This window comes from Rhipicephalus microplus, unplaced genomic scaffold (assembly GCF_043290135.1).
Source record: "Rhipicephalus microplus isolate Deutch F79 unplaced genomic scaffold, USDA_Rmic scaffold_29, whole genome shotgun sequence".
NCBI lineage: Eukaryota > Metazoa > Arthropoda > Arachnida > Ixodida > Ixodidae > Rhipicephalus > Rhipicephalus microplus.
Window position 1 is genome coordinate 1,894,205 of NW_027464602.1, and position 5,905 is coordinate 1,900,109.

Here is a 5,905-nt window from a genome sequence, read left to right on the forward strand (position 1 = left end):
TCGCTCTAGCCCATTGCGCCACGGAGACAGCCTTGCTCCAATCTCAACACCATCAGAACATATCTTCAAAGCTATTAGCGCAAAGAAAAAAAGCGCCGCACCACCACCGGGTGGGCTCGAACATCCAACCTTTCGGTTAACAGCCGATCGCGCTAGCCAATTGCGCCACGGAGACAGTCCTGCTCCACTCTCACCACCATCAGAACATATCTTCAAAGCTAATAGTGCAAAGAAAAAAGCAGCACACCACTCCCGGGAGGGCTCGAAACTCCAACCTTTCGGTTAACAGCCGATCGCGCTAGCCCATTGCGCCACGGGGACAGTCTTGCTCCACTCTCACCACCATCAGTACATATCTTCAAAGCTATCAGCACAAAGAAAAAAAAACGCTGCACCACCACCGGGTGGGCTCGAACCTCCAACCTTCCGGTTAACAGCCGATCGCGCAAGCCAATTGCGCCACGGAGACCGTCCTGCTCCACTCTCACCACCATCAGAACATATCTTCAAAGCTATCGGCCCAAAGAAAAAAAGCACCGCACCACCACCGGGTGGGCTCGAACCTCCAACCTTTCGGTCAACCGGTAATCGCGCTAGCCAATTGCGCCACGGAGACAGTCCTGCTCCACTCTCACCACCATCAGAACATATCTTCAAAGCTATCAGCACAAAGAAAAAAAGCGGCACACCATCACCGCGTGGGCTCGAACCTCCAACCTTTCGGTTAACAGCCGATCGCGCTAGCCAACTGCGCCACGGAGACAGTCGTGCTCCACTCTCACCACCATCAGAACATATCTTCAAAGCTATCAGCCCAAAGAAAAAAAAAGCGCCGCACCACCTCCGGGTGGGCTCGAACCTCCAACCTTTCGGTTAACAGCCGATCGCGCTAGCCTATTGCCCCACGGAGACAGTCGTGCTCCACTCTCACCACCGTCAGAACATTTCTTCAGAGCTATCACCCCAAAGAAAAAGAAAGAGCCACAGCACCACTGGGTGGGCTCGAACCTCCAACCTTTCGGTTAACAGCCGATCGCGCTAGCCAGTTGCGCCACGAAGACAGTCCTGCTGCACTCTCACCACCATCAGAACATATCTTCAAACTATCAGCGCAAAAAAAAGCGCCGCACCACCAGCGGGTGGGCTCGAAACTCCAACCTTTCGGTTAACAGCCGATCGCGCTAGCCAATTGCGCCACGGAGACAGTCCTGCTCCACTCTCACCACCATCAGAACATATCTTCAAAGCTATTAGTGCAAAGAAAAAAGCAGCACACCACTCCCGGGAGGGCTCGAAACTCCAACCTTTCGGTTAACAGCCGATCGCGCTAGCCCATTGCGCCACGGGGACAGTCTTGCTCCACACTCACCACCATCAGTACATATCTTCAAAGCTATCAACACAAAGAAAAAAAGCACCGCACCACCACCGGGTTGGCTCGAACCTCCAACCTTTCGGTCAACAGGTAATCGCGCTAGCCAATTGCGCCACGGAGACAGTCCTGCTCCACTCTCACCACCATCAGAACATATCTTCAAAGCTATCAGTACAAAGAAAAAAAAGCGGCACACTATCACCGCGTGGGCTCGAACCTCCAACCTTTCGGTTAACAGCCGATCGCGCTAGCCAACTGCGCCACAGAGACAGTCGTGCTCCACTCTCACCACCATCAGAACATATCTTCAAAGCTATCAGCCCAAAGAAAAAAAAGCGCCGCACCACCTCCGGGTGGGCTCGAACCTCCAACCTTTCGGTTAACAGCAGATCGCGCTAGCCTATTGCCCCACGCAGACAGTCGTGCTCCACTCTCACCACCGTCAGAACATTTCTTCAGAGCTATCACCCCAAAGAAAAAAAAGAGCCGCAGCACCACCGCATGGGCTCGAACCTCCAACTTTTTGGTTAACAGCCGATCGCGCTTGCCCATTGCGCCACGGGGACAGTCTTGCTCCACTCTCACCACCATCAGAACATATCTTAAAAGCTATCAGCCCAAAGAAAAAAAAGCGCCGCACCACCACCGGGTGGGCTCGAACCTTCAACCTTTCGGATAACAGCTGATCGCACTCGCCAATTGCGCCACGGAGGCAGTCGTGCTCCACTGTTACCACCATCAGAACATATCTTCAAAGCTATCAGCACAAAGAAAAAAAAAGCGCCGCACCTCCACCGGGTGGGCTCGAACCTCCAACCGTCCGGTTAACAGCCGATCGCGCTAGCCCATTGCGCCACGGAGATAGCCTTGCTCCACTCTCAACACCATCAGAACATATCTTCAAAGCTATTAGCGCAAAGAAAAAAAGCGCCGCACCTCCACCGGGTGGGCTCGAACCTCCAACCTTTCGGTTAAAAGCCGATCGCGCTAGCCAATCGCGCCACGAAGACAGTCCTGCTCCACTTTCACCACCATCAGAACATATCTTCAAAGCTATTAGTGCAAAGTAAAAAGCAACACACCATTCCCGGGAGGGCTCGAAACTCCAACCCTTCGGTTTACAGCCGATCGCGCTAGCCCATTGCGCCACGAGGACAGTCTTGCTCCACTCTCACCACCAGCAGAACATATCTTCAAAGCTATCAGCACAAAGAAAAAAAAAGCGCCGCACCACCACCGGGTGGGCTCGAACCTCCAACCTTTCGGTTAACAGCCGATTGCGCAAGCCAATTGCGCCACGGAGACAGTCCTGCTCCACTCTCACCACCATCAGAACATATCTTCAACGCTATCAGCCCAAAGAAAAAAATACCGCACCACCACCGGGTGGGCTCGAACTTCCAACCTTTCGGTTAACAGCCAATCGCGCTAGCCAATTGCGCCACGGAGACAGTCCTGCTTCACTCTCACCACCATCAGAACATATCAACAAAGCTATCTGCACAAAGAAAAAAAGCGCCGCGCCACCACCGGGTGGGCTCGAACCTCCAACCTTTCGGTTAACAGCCGATCGCGCTAGCCAATTGCGCCACGGAGACAGTCCTGCTCCATTTTCACCACCATCAGAACATATCTTCAAAGCTATCAGCGCAAAGAAAAAAGCAACACACCACTCCCGGGAGGGCTCGAACCTCCAACTTTTGGGTTAACAGCCGATCGCGCTGGCCAATTGCGCCACGGAGACCGTCCTGCTGCACTCTCACCACCATTAGAACATATCTTCAAAGCTATCAACACAAAGAAAAAAAAACGCCGCACCACCACCGGGTGGCCTCGAACCTCCAACCTTTCGGTTAACAGCCGATCGCGCAAGCCAATTGCGCCACGGAGACAGTCCTGCTCCACTCTCACCACCATCAGAACATATCTTCAAAGCTGTCGGCCCAAAGAAAAAAAGCACCGCACCACCACCGGGTGGGCTCGAACCTCCAACCTTTCGGTCAACAGGTAATCGCGCTAGCCAATTGCGCCACGGAGACTTTTTTTTTTTTATTTATTGCCTGTAATTGCGCCACGGAGACAGTCCTGCTCCACTCTCACCACCATCAGAACATATCTTCAAAGCTATCAGCACAAAGAAAAAAAAATGGCACACTATCACCGCGTGGGCTCGAACCTCCAACCTTTCGGTTAACAGCCGATCGCGCTAGCCAACTGCGCCACGGAGACAGTCGTGCTCCACTCTCACCACCATCAGAACATATCTTCAAAGCTATCAGCCCAAAGAAAAAAAAGCGCCGCACCACCTCCGGGTGGGCTCGAACCTCCAACCTTTCGGTTAACAGCAGATCGCGCTAGCCTATTGCCCCACGGAGACAGTCGTGCTCCACTCTCACCACCGTCAGAACATTTCTTCAGAGCTATCACCCCAAAGAAAAAAAAGAGCCGCAGCACCAGCGCGTGGGCTCGAACCTCCAACCTTTCGGTTAACAGCCGATCGCGCTAGCCAATTGCGCCACGAAGACAGTCCTGCTTCACTCTCACCACCATCAGAACATATCTTCAAACTATCAGCGCAAAAAACAGCGCCGCACCACCACCGGGTGGGCTCGAAACTCCAACTTTTTGGTTAACAGCCGATCGCGCTTGCCCATTGCGCCACGGGGACAGTCTTGCTCCACTCTCACCACCATCAGAACATATCTTAAAAGCTATCAGCCCAAAGAAAAAAAAGCACCGCACCACCACCGGGTGGGCTCGAACCTTCAACCTTTCGGATAACAGCTGATCGCAGTCGCCAATTGCGCCACGGAGGCAGTCGTGCTCCACTGTTACCACCATCAGAACATATCTTCAAAGCTATCAGCACAAAGAAAAAAAAAGCGCCGCACCATCACCGGGTGGGCTCGAAACTCCAACCCTTCGGTTTACAGCCGATCGCGCTAGCCCATTGCGCCACGAGGACAGTCTTGCTCCACTCTCACCACCAGCAGAACATATCTTCAAAGCTATCAGCACAAAGAAAAAAAAAGCGCCGCACCACCACCGGGTGGGCTCGAACCTCCAACCTTTCGGTTAACAGCCGATTGCGCAAGCCAATTGCGCCACGGACACAGTCCTGCTCCACTCTCACCACCATCAGAACATATCTTCAAAGCTATCAGCCCAAAGAAAAAAAATACCGCACCACCACCGGGTGGGCTCGAACTTCCAACCTTTTGGTTAACAGCCAATCGCGCTAGCCAATTGCGCCACGGAGACAGTCCTGCTTCACTCTCACCACCATCAGAACATATCTTCAAAGCTATCAGCACAAAGAAAAAAAGCGCCACACCATCATCGGGTGGGCTCGAACCTCCAACCTTTCGGTTAACAACCGATCGCGCAAGCCAATTGCGCCACGGAGACAGTCCTCCTCCACACTCACCACCGTCAAAACATTTCTTCAGAGCTATCACCCCAAAGAAAAAAAAGCGCCGCAACACCACCGGGTGGGCTCAAACCTCCAACCTTTCGGTTAACAGCTGATCGCGCAAGCCAATTGCGCCACGGAGACAGTCCTGCTTCACTCTCACCACCATCAGAACATATATTCAAAGCTATCAGCCCAAAGAATAGAAAGCGCCGCGCCACCACCGGGTGGGCTCGAACCTCCAACTTTTCGGTTAACAGCCGATCGCGCTAGCCCATTGCGCCACGGAGACAGCCTTGCTTCACTTTCAACACCATCAGAACATATCTTCAAAGCTATTAGCGCAAAGAAAAAAAGTGCCGCGCCACCACCGGGTGGGCTCGAACCTCCAACCTTTCGGTTAACAGCCGATCGCGCTAGCCAAATGCGCCACGGAGACAGTCCTGCTCCATTTTCACCACCATCAGAACATATCTTCAAAGCTAATAGTGCAAAGAAAAAAGCGCCACACCATCACCAGGTGGGCTCTAACCTCCAACCTTTCGGTTAACAGCCGATCGCGCAAGCCAATTGCGCCACAGAGACAGTCCTGCTCCACTCTCACCACCGTCAAAACATTTATTCAGAGCTATCACCCCAAAGAAAAAAAAGCGCCGCACCACCACCGGGAGGGCTCGAAACTCCAACCTTTCGGTTAGCAGCCGATCGCGCTAGTCCATTGCGCCACGGACACAGTCTTGCTCCACTCTCACCACCATCAGAACATATCTTCAAAGCTATCAGCGCAAAGAAAAAAAAGCGCCGCACCACCACCGGGTGGGCTCAAACCTCCAACCTTTCGGTTAACAGCCGATTGCGCTAGCCCATTGCGCCACGGAGACAGTCTTGCTCCCTTCTCACCACCATCAGAACATATCTTCAAAGCTATCAGCCCAAAGAAAAAAAAGCGCCGCACCACCACCGGGTGGGCTCGAACCTCCAACCTTTCGGTTAACAGCCGATCGCACTAGCCAATTGCGCCACGGAGACAGACATGCTCCACTCTCACCACCAACAGAACATATCTTCAAACCTATCAGCCCCCAAAAAAAAGCACCGCACCACCACCGGGCGGGCTG